Genomic DNA, 14,759 nt, shown 5'->3' on the forward strand with positions numbered 1-14,759 from the left:
CCTGATTGACAAGTTAATGAGCTGGTGGGGAAGGAGGGGGGCAGTATGTGAATTCCACACTTTAAAGTCAATACAAAAACGGCCAGGAAAAAATCTGTCTTTTTTTGTGTTCGGGCTTTAAAATGCAGAAATAACACATAGAACTGGATAGTTTCCTAGTGCCCAAAGATGGTAGGAATCTCAAACGAAAAGCGGAAGGAGAGGTGGAAACGGACACGAGAAATGCAAAAACATGGAAATATATCTTTTTTGCGTTTTGGGTTCACATGGATCACAGTTGCTGACAAGTTAAACTGCAGTGTGTGGTTTGTGGGGCTACGTTAGCAAGCCTGAAGCCAACTCTTAAGGTGCATTTGGAAACAGAACCTTAGCAAAAAAGACCATGGATTTATTTGTACGGCAGCTACAGGCATACTCAAGCAAAAGACACTGTTAAAACGTGGCCTCAATACCTGCAAATGCTTTGGAAGCTTCTTACCACATTATCTGGGGGGGGGAAGACCTTTACAGATGCTGAGAGTAATTCTGCCAACAATTCTCACTGTCAACCTGTTAATGCTTAGTGACGATGCAGCAGAGAAATGCAAAAGTATCTTTGACACCACAATTTTCCGCCGCATCACTGACCTGTCCTCTTCTATCAGTACAGAATTGATATTGTGCTTGAAATATTTTGTTAACCAATTCAGGGCAGAGCAACTGCATCTATAGACGTTGACATTGTTAACTACTTCCTAAGTTCCCACTGCCTAAAGTGGGAGGCGTGTGTTGGTATTTGCTTGGATGGTGCTCCTTCAATGTCTGGTGCTAGAACTGGGTTAAAAGTAAAAGTGTTGATAGTAGCTCCACATATATTGTGGACACACACACTGCATGATCCCCGGGAAGCTTTGCCTGTGCGCAATATGGGGAATGGACTCTCAGAGGTGCTGACTTTTTTTGTAAAGATTGTGCATTTTATTAAGATGCACCGCACAAGAGCCCATCTGTTTGCCACATTATGTGCAGAAATGGGAGCTGAACATGATGCTTTGTTTCACACGGAGGTCAGGTTGCTCTCCAGGGGGAAAGGTTTTATATTGTGTTTAGGAACTCTGGAACAAAGTGAGACACTTCCTCCTGGGTTTAGACCAGACGAAAGAAGAGCCTCTGTGCGATTCACACTGGCTTGCATGGGTGTAATTTTAGGGGGGGACAGGGGTGTTTTCCCTCCCCCCCAACTTTCATGGCTCACCATTTTGTCCCCATTCATTTGGTTGGGGCACCTTTTCTTCAGATGTCAATTCCTACCCCCCCACCCCCCAACATTTTCAGCAAAGTTACTCCACTGCTGGCTTGTACTGTTAGCTTACTATGGTGACCTCTTTGAAAAGCTACATTTTCTAAACCTCTCCCTGCAAGGCACAGAAAAGAAACCACATCATTGGCTATGAACGCAAAAATGTCAGCATTTAAGAAGTTTGAGCAAGTGACCGCCTACTGGAGAGTCAATTCAAAAAATTGTCCTTGGGTGGATTTTGGCAAAATGCGCTTTCCTCCTTTTATCCAAATGTACTGTTACCTTTCAGCACCTTGTACCTTTGCAAGATTTTCAACTTTTGCAGCCCTAAAGACTAAATAAAGCCAACCACAGGTTATTGCAAACATTTAACCCAATAGTGATGGCTGGCTGCTAGAAGGCAGGGCCACCCTTCACACTAGCTCTCCAGTATGCCACTGTCCAACTTGCAAGTGACTGCATTGATAGTAATCAAGTTTTTGTACTTAAGTGTGTCCTGCGTTACTCTTTGAAATAAATATCCAACGCTACTTTTAGTCACATCCCCTGTAGCAAAAAATTCTGAATGCTGCGTTTACAAATATTTTCCCTCTAATTAATTTGAATTATTGCAAGCAATGATTTTGAAAGAATGTTGTTTGGCACCCACACCTCCATTTGGCACCAGTCTACACCAGATAAACATTTGAAGTCCATGTGGATAGAGGGGCCCAAGCCAGGTACCTTTTTGTTGGGGAGGGCTTGGGGGTCAAACAAGTTTGAAGACCACAAGACCACTGTCTGAGTGACTATCTTGTTATCAAGAAAATGTTTTTAAAAAAGGCAAAAAACCTAATTGCTATCTTGCTGGCACAGCTATATGTTAACATATATTTTGATTGCTAGTTTGGATGAGCACTTATCCTCCCTGGCCCCTAGGGGACAGTGCACGTGTGGGCTTAAACGGCAGAAGCTTAATGTACTAAACAAACCTTTGAAAAATCCCTGGTTGCTTTAAAGTGGTCCATTATCCACGTGCTTGCTGTGCCCTTGTGTGCAACGTTGCTGCATGTCCGGTACGGTGCATATACAACTCGTACACATGACCGCACCTTCAGTGGGTAGGAGCGAAATCATTGCGGTGCTTTACTGGGGAGGAAAGAGTTGCACTCACCCAGCAAAACTCAAGATTTGACTCTTGTGGTCTGCTTAAGAACATTGCAGTCACATAGCCCCTGTGAGAATGTGTCTCTTGTATATAGATTGCACAATGCTTGTAATTTTCAATAAATTGCCCAGACAGCTGCATGCCAGTGCACAGACACCTGCTGGCATAGATTTCCCTTGTATGGGGATTGTTTATGTGTGGCTTGTGCAAAGCGTGTGTGACTTTCACAGCATCTTTAATATTGCTTAATTCTGAAGCAGGGTGCAGAGTGGCAACGTTTTGTTTGGCTAGCATGAAGGCTGGCTAAGTTTTGAAGTGTGTGGCCGACTGTTTGAGCCGTAGTCTCTGTCTGGGGATGGTTGAAACGCCCTGATGAATGAGTTCTTTGATTCCTGCGTTCCTCCTTCTGGTGGCACATGGTGCTTTGGGCTTAGATTTGCTGTTGTGATTCGGGGCACGCACAGAGAATGGTTGCAGATATTGGCCATCCAAGCTCTCATGAGGAAGGGAGAGAAAGGCTCCTCTAACCAACAGTGGACATATGCCCCCCCCATCTATTTATTTCTCTTAGCAATGCTTGCAACCTGATCATTGCTTTCACTTAAGTCATTGAACACCAACCAACTAAAAAAACAATGTGGCATCCATTAATTGTCCAGCAACTGTATTTGCATTAAAGGAGAGTTTCAACGCTCCCTACGCGCTCCCCCTCCACTCCCCCCGTTTCAAGCTGGGGAACATTGTTGAGATTTGTGTAATGTAAAAAGTGTACAGGGCAGGTACTCTTGGAAAGTTCAAGGTCAAAGCACCCCTAAAGAGGTTCTGTAAAGCTGCCCCCCCCCCCATAAAAAGCGAACTGTCTGGCATTCAAAGACTCATTTTATATTGTAATGCTTTTGAATATTTTTTTTCGCTGCTGGAAGTTACGGATGCTATACCCGCGAGGCAGAGCTTTTTACGCCATTTATTTTAAAGGGCACATAAATGGCTTGTTCACCCCCGTTTTCCATTGCCTTTTCGGTTCACAGTAGGGCTATTTGTGCCAGCCTTTATGCGCAGGGGACCATGTTCTAATTCCCCTCATGCTCTACTCATCTACGTTTAGTTTGTTCAACACTTTGGGGAAATCGCTACATGATTTAATATATACAAATGTAAGTTTTAGGGACTCTGGATTACTGCATGTTCTAGTTATACTTATGTCACATTCTCTATGTCACATTCTCTATATAGGTTGACGAGGTACCCGGAGGGATGTTATTGCCCCTTCAATGCGTTTTTTTAAAAAAAAATTTCCAACCACTTGACCTCAGCAGTTAATTGAAGATAGTTTGCCTGTAAACCTTATTGAATGCTTGCTAGGGATAGTGATCCCTGTCATTAATTTTGAAAATATCTTTTTTGATCATTGTTTATGATGATCTGGGGTGAATGCTTTTTATGGTTTTTCTTTTTATCTAATGATGGGGCCAGTTAATTCTCGTTAGATGATGTTGAGCTATTTTCTTGCTTGTCTGGATTTTTCAGCAGCCTTGTGTATCAGGACTGGCGCGGTAGCAGGAATTTTCTGACCTGGGCGTGAAAGAGTGCTGTGAATTGCTTTGCTATTTGAAAGTGGGAGGTCACTTTATTCCCTTAAGGCAGTGGTCTTCAAGCCTTTTTATGCGTCCCCCACCCTGAGTGAAATCATTTCTGCCCCGCCACAAATTCTTCTATTTTCTATTAAAAAGTCACCATAATCCTTCAAGCCCCCCACCAACTGGCATCCTTTGGGCCCCCCAGTTTGAAGGCCTCTGCGATAAGACGCCCTAACTGTTCAGCATATGGACGCCTCCTTTTAATGGGTGGGGCGACTCTTTCCCAGTTCCACACAATGACTGTTATACGGATCAGGCTGGTTGCTTTCAAACCGTTGACAAGTAGGGTATAAATGCTCCTACTTGCTGCACCTCTCTGGCTTTAATGCTGTTGCTGCTCCAATGTTCCACACAAATAGTCTACGTAATAGGTTATCTACATGTATCCAGCTGTGGTGCTGGATACATGTGAGAAACCATGCCTCTGCAAAGTTTACCCATGGCTTGGTTTACTTTTTTGCAGGATTTTTCCACTGCTATGAGCGCTGCACTAGTTCAGCTCTAATGCATAATGTATTGCACATTAGCAATGCTTATGGGGGTGGGGGGACTTGTGACCCTTCTGGAGGATAGTGCCTGGCTCATATTAGCAAAGGCCTTCCTGTTAAGGTGTAATATTTACTTTTTGTTCCCCCAGTAAAGATCACTTTGGTCATGGGTTCTGTCACTGCATACCCTCCTATTTCCTGTACATGTTGCTGTCTGCAAGGTGGGGCTCTCTATGGTTGATATTTACATTTAAGAAACTGAAACATGTGTTTGTCTTTTAAAGGACACACACAAAATGACTGCAGCATTTTAGGTACAAGAGCTCTGCAGTTAAGAAAGTATTGCCTCTCCAGAACACACACCTCTAAATTTGCGAACAGATGCAACTAGTTAAAGCCACAATGGGTGGAAGTCTTGGAGGAAGTTAACCAAGCACCAAGAGACGCTTCACTCCTAAATCGGGACACATCAGGCAGGAACATCCATAGTAAACCCACTATAAATTAATGGTTTTGGGTACAGACCTGGTTCTCAAACACTTGGCACATACTAAATGTACACACATATTTTATTTCTTCTTTTAGACTATAACTCAAATCATCCATGCACTCTTTCATTCAGACAATTCTCTGTGCATTTGAAAGGATGGGGAATTGGAGCCTTTGCAATTCCTGGTGAAGTTAATTGGAAATCGCTGATGGAGGGTATCGATGAAAGTAGAAGAGAAATACGTGAAGAAAAGGATTTCAAGGAGTCATGCTTTTCTAGTTAGGTAAGCTATATGTTTTTTTTTTGTTCATCTATTTGATGTTTGGGGTAGGAGGGTACATCTGACGTCCCTATGTGGAGTCGTTCCCCTTTTTCACACATACAGATGAATGCTACACAATGCCCACCTCATTTACAGCATCTCTTTCCTCTAGAGTAACTATAGATGGTCTACTGATTTCTCTTATGTTATTGGCGAAGCGCTATGGGTTGAACGCCCTCGGGGACCGTAGTCGGGGTCAGAGTATGTGTGCAGCTAGGACAGAGAATGGATTGCTATTGACAAATCGCACTCTACCGCCTTAAAGTTAGGTATACAGTCTTTTAGAATGAAAGTAAAATAATGTCATCGGGGTATTCATCTGTAGGTGATTGTATTCCCATAAAGTCAGTCGACACATGTTTGGACCTTAGCCGTCTTCAAGGCCTTGAAATTGAACACTTGGTATGGTGACCAGGTCTGAAAGTTGATTGTGAAAATATCTTGAAACAATTGTCTGATAGTACTTGATGATTAAAGGGTTGAGTCCCAAGAGACCTGTCAATGGCTGGCGCGTAGTGCTAAAAGTCTTTAGTGGTGCTTGGACATCCTGGATTGGTTCCCCAAATCGAAATTCCTAAACTATCTTTTTTTTTTTTTTTTTACACCTTAGATGCAATCCTGGAAATGCAGTCCACGGGTTGGGGAACTAATCTAGGATGTCCAAGGTAGAGCGAGATTTGCAAATACCAATCCGTTTTCTGTCCTATTCATTCAAGGTCTTTATGCGTAGACCTTGTAGAATTGGTGATGCAGCTCACCACTATTTATAAATTATAGTGGTCACGGCGCACAACGGTATGTACCCATACACATTGTAATGTGTGCAGCTACACATTGTGGGTAGCTGCATGTGGAGGGAGGGAAAGGGCCAAGGAGAGCAAGAATAATCAAAACTCCAAAGGGGCGGATAGGGTCACGCTTAAGGGGAGTCACCCCAGTGTACAGCTCAGGCAACATGTTTGTTGTATTGGTAGTCACATTATGAAGTTTCAACTTGTCTTTTTTATACCCGCAGCCAAGAAACAGTATTAAGACACAGGAAGCATTTGATGGAATAACGAAAAGCTATAATTGAGGCATTAAAAAGAAAGGTAGAGGAGAAAAAGCAGCTACTGGTGGAATCTGGAAAAAGAAGATGCAGTGAAAAAAACGAGAGAATTATATTGTAAAAGCTGATGGGTGAAAACTGACTATTCCAAAATGTATTAATGACTGTTCACAAAAGCTGGAATCCCTTTTTGGCAGGGATGGCTAGTGTTCTTCATTCCTTCCTCAGAACCTGCCTACTACTTCACCTGGACAATTGATAGATACAGCATTAAATCGGCAGATGTCTGTGTAATGTTTCAGTTCCCAGAGGTGTAGCTGTGCAACAACTGCAAAATATTGGACTATAAAGTAAAGTAACCTGTCAATTGTCTGATACAAATGTTTTGTCGGACAGATCTAATTTGACAAGCCCAAATCTATCACCACGTCTTCTTAACAGTGTGTTCTTGTTACAGTATGACGGTCATGCCTGTTTGGACCATGAAGTGACACCTACACGTTACCACACCCATGTGCAATCTTTCAGATTACAGTTTTTAAAAAAAACAATGGAATTGGAACATCCCCACAACCGGATTTGGTTGCTACATCAGCCACTGCTACTAATCTACAATGCAATTGTAGCTCACATGCTGCGCTGTGAAACTGAAGATGCAAGTGATCTTGTGTGTAGAACTATTATAGTTGATCTGGTGAATTTGTAGGTTGGTGCCAACTTGTAAATGGTACATGTTTTTGTGCTATTGGATTTCTGTTGGGGGGGGTCAGCTAATGTTTTCTTGGATGCGGTTAATGGTCGAACTAATTGCTAGCTGCTCATAGTGATATTGGGTGAAGTGATCGACAGATAGTCTTGTCATGCAGGTAGACCTTTTGTTTAGGTCACTGAAAGTGTTTATTTTAGTGCAGTGATTTGTAATTGTGGGAGTTTATTGGGTGTGGTGCCATGTTAGCTAGAGGTGAGATATGAAATTAGGGAGTTTAGAGGTTGGTTCGTGGGGTGGATTTGTAGTTTTGTATACTAAATCAGCAAACCTTAGTTAATGACATTTGAGTGCTCTAGCAAAGATGGCAAGTAATGGCTGTAAATTCCATGTTTTCCAGTACACTATCCATAAGTCTAACCCGATAGTAATACCACCCATCTTACACACAAGGAATCAAAACCCTTTTCCTTAATCATTTGAAAGCAACATCCTCCTGAAGTTGTCTTCAATAATCTTTCACAATTTCAAACCCTTCCTAAAGTTGTCACAGGGTCATCCTGGCGTAATCCCCCCACCTATCCTGAAGTTGTCATGGGGTCATCCTGGAGTAATCCCCACCCATCCTTGAAGTCAATCTGGAGTAATCCGCACCATCCTGAAGTTGTCATGGGGGTCATCCTGGAGTAATACAAGATCATCACTGGAAGTAATCAGAACTCCTCTTGGAGTAGTTTCTGTGATAACTCTAGAGTCATCTCATTTGAATATTTCAGCCTAAACTCATACTTAAGGATGGTTTCAGATTATCTCCCTGAACTAGCCATGGATGACTCTAGGATGGAGTCACCTGATGACTCAATTGATTCCAGGAAGATTTCCTTTTTGACTTGGGAGGCGAGGAGGAACCGGGGCGGCTTTAGGATCGGTCATGTCTCTGTGTGTACTTTGTTGCATTCAAAGGGTTTATTGCTTCCATCGTTGGGGGCTTCAGGTAAGCACACAATGAGGGTGTGTCCACGTCCTGCACAGTCCATGAATGGGCCGTTTCAAAATCTCTGTGCAGTTTGTGGGAATGGGGCTGTGAGGCAGTTGGGAAAGGCCTTTGCTTCCGGGGTCCGCCCAGAGATCTGGTGCACCCTGTTAGCAGACCGACCAGGCAGGGCTTTTCCCCCATGAGTTGCAGTGTTTTCGCAGTCCATAGTGAATAGCTGCATGGGTTGGTGTGCTACAGGGACCAGACTATCTGCCTAGGGCGTGATGGGCAGTGGGAACCGACCCGGGGCAATAATGAGTCGGGGAGGGCAAGAGAGAGCAATGCCCTCATCCACATTCAGAGGCAGGAACACACTGCTGCCGAGCTCCAGGGGCGGTCCTTCGCAGGCCACGTGGTCTGTCAAAAGTTAGCAGGGCAGCTGTGCATGTTGCCATGTTAACAGTGTGGCATTCCTGGAAAAACAAGCCACTTTTCCTCTGCTGTATATGTTCTAGGCAGTGGTGGAAATGGAAAAAGATTGGTGAGGGATCCCACAAGGGCTGGGGTGAGGGCGGAGTTTGGGGGGACGGTGCCCAAGGAGGCAGGGTTAAGGGGGGCGTAGCTGGCAGTTGACCTCTGATCCAAGTAAATGTCCAAAATAATAGTTTAAAACAGCGCTATTTCTTTCATGCTGCTTCTTTTCCACACTACATATCAATTCAACTTTAAACCACTTCCATGGCACTGGTAATCAGTTACTTCACTGTGCAGATAATAGTTTTGACCAGTGTTGCTGAGTAAATATTCTTTAAAATGCACAATTTGCATCCCCTTTTATAAAAAAAACTCCCCCTTGGGTACTATTCAAACAGGGCGATTTCTGTTTGCCATAAGCAACGTTTTCTTTTACTTGAACCACTCCCAGCACAGCTCCTGCAGCTCCCCTCTGAAAGCAGTTGGGTTGCTATATCGTGTGATATTAATAGGGGTATTTATTTATGAAATGTTTGTCGGAACAATTTGGGTCCTGTTGCCCGGGATCGGGCTGGAAATAAAGTACGCGCACACACACTGAGGATCTTGATAAATGAACTTGCTTTATTTGCTCCACTCGATGTAACTGGCCACCCGCGTGCCTTTTCCCCCATCTCCTCCCTCAACCATGCGTCATGATGCCTGCCCCTTAGTGGGCGGGGCTTCCATTAACTCTGTAGTGGCGGGCAACACCACCCCCGGACAAATGTCCAAACGGCCCCTTAGCATTCTTCGACCAGTCGTGTTGGTCTCTTAATGACTCACTGTGGTCTCTCGTGGCGGACCACTGATTCTCCTTCATTCCGGGCACCTTCGCCTCGATCTGTCCTGCTAGCGTCCTCCTCCGGCGGAATCCACACATCGTCTCGGGGGGGCCCTTGCCTCTGGGGTGCTCGGTCTTGGGGGAGACTCGCACTCTCTTTTGATGTAGTGTTTGAACAGTTGGCAGTTCCTCGTGATGGCCTTGTCATGGTCTTGTGCTGTCACCATTTTTCCTTTTACTGCCGTAGCCCTCATGGGGCTCGGAGCATACCGAGGGTCTGTCTTTCGTATCATGGGTTGCTGTACCAGCACCTCATCTCCAATCTGGAAGTCTTTTGGGGTCGCCTTGTGTCGGTGTCCTGCTTCGCTATCCGTTTCTCTTGAGGGTCTCCCTGGAGTATTTCTGCTTCTGGGTCCTCTGTAGCTGACGGGTTTCGTGGGATGCGTGTGTGTACCTCGTACCGGACCATGAGTTCGGCGGGCGTTTTGTTTTTGGCTTTGTGTGGCGTGTTTCGGTAGTCTCTGAGGAGCCGGCGTAGTGCTTGATGGGGATTGACTGCTTCGATTCATGCTCTCTGGATTGTTTTCTTTATTGATGCCATGAATCGTTCTGCCATCCCATTTGCTTGCGGGTGCCGAGGTGTAATCTTCATATGAAAGGTGGTCCATTGTCCGACTTGATCACTCTGGGGATTCCCCATTCGCTGAGCACTTCCTCTAGTACTGCGGCTACTTGGGGAAACGCTGTGGTAGCTAGCTTTTTCACTATGGGGTCTCGCGAGTGTTCGTCTATCAGGGGTAAGAAGTATTCGCCTGACTTTGTGGGTCCATAGAAGTCTATGGCTACTCTTTCCCAGGGGTGTTCTGGTATTTGTGTATGTTGCAAAGGAGCCGGAGGTTCGGCTTGGGATGTGCACTGACAGGCATGACAGTTCTTTACCCATTCGTCCACTGCAAGCGTCTAGGAATGGGAACCGGACATGACACCTCAGTTGTTTCTTTGTATTTTCGGCTCCTCTGTGTCCTTCATGTGCAGTGTGGACAACGTCTTTTCTCAGAGCAACTGGGATTACGATACGGCAACCCCTGAGTAGGATATTGTGGTCTTTTACTGCCAATTCGTTGTGTACCCTCGCTAGTCTCTCCATTTCTTCCCTGCACACCCCCGGGTGGGCCAGCGTTGCACGTCGGTGGTCTCTCCACTTGTTGGCTGATGTCAAGTGAGATGGTGGGGTCAGCCGCTGCTGCTGTAGCGACCATGTCTATCGAGAGCGCGGGTGGCAATGAGTTCGCCGCTATGCAGTTGACATATGCAACGTCTCCTCTTCTTGTCAGTGGGGCTCACACTGGATGTCTTGACAGGTAGTCGGCCGGGTTTAAATCGCCCCCTGGTCGATGTATGATGACGTAATCATATTCTTGGAGGCGGATGCCCCACCGTTCAATTCTCTGAGGTATCTTGGTGTGTGGATTGCCGAATAGCGATATTAGAGCTTGATGATCAGTTATTAGGGTAAATCTTTTTCCAATTAGAAATTGTGAAAATGTTCACATGCCCCGACTGTGGCTAGGCTTTCTTTTTCAGCCAGGGAGTAAGCTGCTTCCGGGGTAGATAAAGCTCTGCTTGCGTATGCTACCATGTGCCCGGGGTTGACATCTGCTCCGCTTGTCTGTGCTAAAATTGCACCGAGGCCAACTGGGCTCGCATCTACTATCACTTCTGTGTGCCAGGTCGGGTTGAAATAGGCTAGGCGATGGGCCTCCGTGAGAGCTTTCCTGATGTCGTTGAAAGTGCGTTGGCATCCTGGAGTCCAGTCAAATGTCGCTTCCTTCTGTAGGAGTTTCCTGAGTGGTTCTGTGAGGGATGTGTAGTGTCTTATATACCTGGCGCAATAACGAGCCATACCCAGAAAATAGCGGGAGTCGGCAGCCTGTTGTGGTTCCTTGAGGTTTGTGATGGTGTCGACTTTCTCAGGGTCAGGCATCATCCCGTCACTGGAAAAAATGTGTCCAAAAAATGTGAGCTTTGCCTTGCTGAACCGGCATTTTTCGATGTTGAGCGTGAGGCCCGCGGCTTGTACTGCCTCGCAGGTGGCAAACAGGGCGGCGTCATGAGCTTCTTTTGACGATCCAAAAATGAGGATGTCGTCGCTATAGTTCAGGGCTCCTCGTATTGGCCTGATTACTTGTCGCACCATTTCCTGAAAGATTTCAGCGGCCGAGGAAATGGCAAAATTTAGTCTGCGATATCTGAATAGGTGCTCTGGAGTCCGGGTGTAGTACCAGTTGGTGGTAGCCCTGTCTCAGATCGAGTTTGGAGAACATGCAAACATTGTTCAATTGTACAATCATGTCCTCGATGCATGGGCCCGGGTGTCTCTCGCGTTGGATGTTGGTGTTTGCTACCCTCATGTCGACACACGGGCGTAACCTGCCCCCTTCTTTGGGAACTATGACAAGGGGGGAAACCCATGGTGTTGGTCCTGTTGCTGGTTCGATAATGCCATCAGCTAGTAGTTGTTCAAGTTCTTGTGACACCGCCTCTTGGAGGTGAAAACCGACTCTCCTTGGGTGTTGTGGCACCGGTCTCACATTCGGGTCTATGTGTAGTTTGATTGGGGGCCCTTTGAGTTTTCCTAGTCCAGAGCATATGTTTGGGAATCTTTGTTCGACGTCCTCCTTAGAGATTAGGTTGTATGATTGCTCGTGGACAATTGCCTGATCTGTTCTTTCGACTCCTGGCGGATTGTGGTGGAGGTGATGGTGTCTCCAGCTCCGACGTGGATCTCGATCAGACCTAGGCGAGAGGCGGAGTGATAACTGAGAAGGCGTCTCCCTTTGGGGAGAGATCTGATCATGTGGATGGTGGTGTCCACTTGGCGTCCGTTTAGGAGCAAACGGCGCATGAAATGTCCAATTGTAGTGGCGTGGCTGCGCCCCACTGAAAAATTCTGGAGTGTGAGGTCTCGAGTAGTGGTGGACTTGGGATTCTCATGAAATCTTGTTCGTCCATGATATTTACAGTGGCGCCCAAATCGACCATGAAGTGAAAAAAACAGTTCTCCATGGTATTTTCGGGGCTTCTCTGGCCTCCTCATTGTCAAGTACGAGGCTGACATACTCGTTTTGTTTGTGTGGGTTGTATTGCATATTGTACGCAGTTGCAGGTGGATCGCAGTAGTACGTGTCCTCGCCATACCCTTCTGGAGGGTTGTAGTACTCATCCGTTAGATGTTGCGGCGGGTCTGTGTAGTCAGGCGCCTGGGCGTACTCAGGATTCTGATATTCGTCAACAGCTCTTACATATCGCCGTTGGTTCTGTTGGTAGTATCTTTGCAACCCATATTGGGGTGGCATTGGGCGGAAAGGCATTCTGACTGGTGCCTGGGGTGGCATCGTGGGGAAAGGCTTACCTTCTCTACATACTGATTGAAAATGTCCTTCTCTTCCACAGTTTGTGCACCTTTGTGACAGTGCTGGGCAGGATCCTGAGTGTAGAAATGCCATGCCGCACTGGTAACATTGTCTCTGTTGACGTGGTATTTGCTGCGTTTGTGGTCTGTATGGGTGTGGGCCTCTGTCGTTCTGGCGAGGTGGTTGGACAGTGGCTATGAGTTCTGTTGTATCCTGCTTTGGATTATTGGTGCCAATCATGGACGCGGCTTGTGCATCGACTCTTTCAAATATGCGAGCAAGCTCACTGACTTTGGGGATGGTGAGTGGTTTCTTTAACAACTGCTTTTTGAGTGCTGGCGATAGGCAGCCTTCTATGACTAAGGCGTATTGCTTCTTCGAGAGAAAATGCATCAAATTGGCAGTGCGCTCCTTTCACTCTAAGGCAGGTTCTGAATTCGTCCACTGTTTCTTGTGGTTTTTGAGAACACTGGTTGAAAAGGTATCCTTCATAATCGCGATTTGGCTCGATTATGAGTAGTTTGTCTAAGGCTTTGATCAATGCTGCAAAATCGTTCTGTTCAGCCGCTGGGATTGTCTTAACAACAGTCTTTATCTCCTCCCACCCCACCAGGTTGAGGAAAATGTCTCTTATATGGGGAGAGTTGCCGTCCCCTGACCCCCTCACGAAGTGATGGAAGTCTTCCATCCACTCAGTCCATCTTGGCCCTTTTGTGGCTTGCGGTGTTGTGGTGAATGGAGGTGGCATCCGTAGCTGGATGGACTTAGTCGCGCGGGCTGGCTGGGGTGATGTCGGATTGCTCATCTTGCGATGACGGTATGCCTTTTTGGAGTGCTGTGGTGTGGGATACTTCGTGTTAGGCTGATGCTCTTATGTGAAATGGGCCTCCAAATGGCGGCATTGCAGTTTGTTGCCAGGGCCACGTGGGCCAGTTGGTCCCAGGTGTGTTGGGCCTTGTCCCCCCTGTAGGACACTGTTTCTTGTTGTATAGGCGTGGGAAATGCAGCATGCATGTGGGAGGAGTCGGGGGGTGGCGCGGATCCAATCACTGATTTCTGCGCACATGTCTCTGGAGGTCGGATGATCTCCACGAGTGGCTGGCTGTTCGTTTGGTGAGCGGTGGCCGTTGTGGTAGGGCTGCGTGGGTAGCCGAGGCCGCGCAGCGTTCTGTAAAACGGCTTGGGGTGTGACTTGGTTCAGCAGAGTCCCCCCCTCTGACAGGAGGCGTGTTGGGCGGACTGCCTGATGTGGATTGTGCTCAATGGGAACGCTGATACCTTCGGGGGAGGCGGAGAGAGGGCGGACTGTCCGTGCTGCCTGGAGCGCCCAGCGGGACTCGCTTACGCATGTGGGAGGAGGCAGAGGATGGGCCTGGTCTCGCTGCGGCAGGATCGCCGCTATCAGTAGGAGGAGTAGGAGTAGGAGTAGGAGTGGTGGCCAGTGGAGGCCAAGGAGTCCGGCAGATTGCCGGCACGGAGGACTCCGGGGTGTGTGCTGGGACGGTCCTCGTTGCCAGTGTTGCCTGGGATCGGGCTGGAAATAAAGTACGCACACACACACACACAGAGGATCTTGATAAACGAACTTGCTTTATTCACTCCACGTAACTGGCGCCCCACGCGCCTTTTCCCCATCTCCTCCCTCAACCATGCGTCATGACGCCCGCCCATAAGTGGGCGGGGCTTCCATTAACCCTCTAGTGGCAGGCAACAGGTCCATGTATCCGACAAACATTGTATACATAAATCTTGTCGTAACTGAGGACTGGAACTTCCTATTGTTACCCCTTGCAAGGGGTCACCTGAAGAAGTTAGTTTGCTCACGAGCGCTTTATTTTTTCCCCCAGCGCAGAGCAGGGGTTTGGGGCGGCACATTCTGGCCGGATCCCGAGATCCAGCTACACATTTGGTGCCAGCCCAATTGCCAGCACTGGGTGACCCCAGAGCAGCATGAAA

The 14,759-nt window shown here is 46.9% G+C and overlaps 1 long non-coding RNA gene across 2 annotated transcripts in view; it reads left to right on the top strand.

Moving 5' to 3' along the window:
• The window catches only part of LOC138569623 (uncharacterized), a 28,602-nt gene extending 21,824 nt beyond the window's left edge, over nt 1-6,778 (top strand). For both annotated transcript variants that reach the window (XR_011303281.1, XR_011303282.1), the window contains 2 exons: nt 5,137-5,324; nt 6,379-6,778. This is a non-coding gene — a long non-coding RNA (uncharacterized lncRNA). The remainder of the gene's footprint in view (nt 1-5,136; nt 5,325-6,378) is intronic.
• The last annotated feature ends 7,981 nt before the right edge of the window (nt 6,779-14,759 follow it).

This window comes from Ambystoma mexicanum, chromosome 2q, assembly GCF_040938575.1.
Source record: "Ambystoma mexicanum isolate Mex_15411 chromosome 2q, UKY_AmexF1_1, whole genome shotgun sequence".
Taxonomy (NCBI): Eukaryota; Metazoa; Chordata; class Amphibia; order Caudata; family Ambystomatidae; genus Ambystoma; species Ambystoma mexicanum.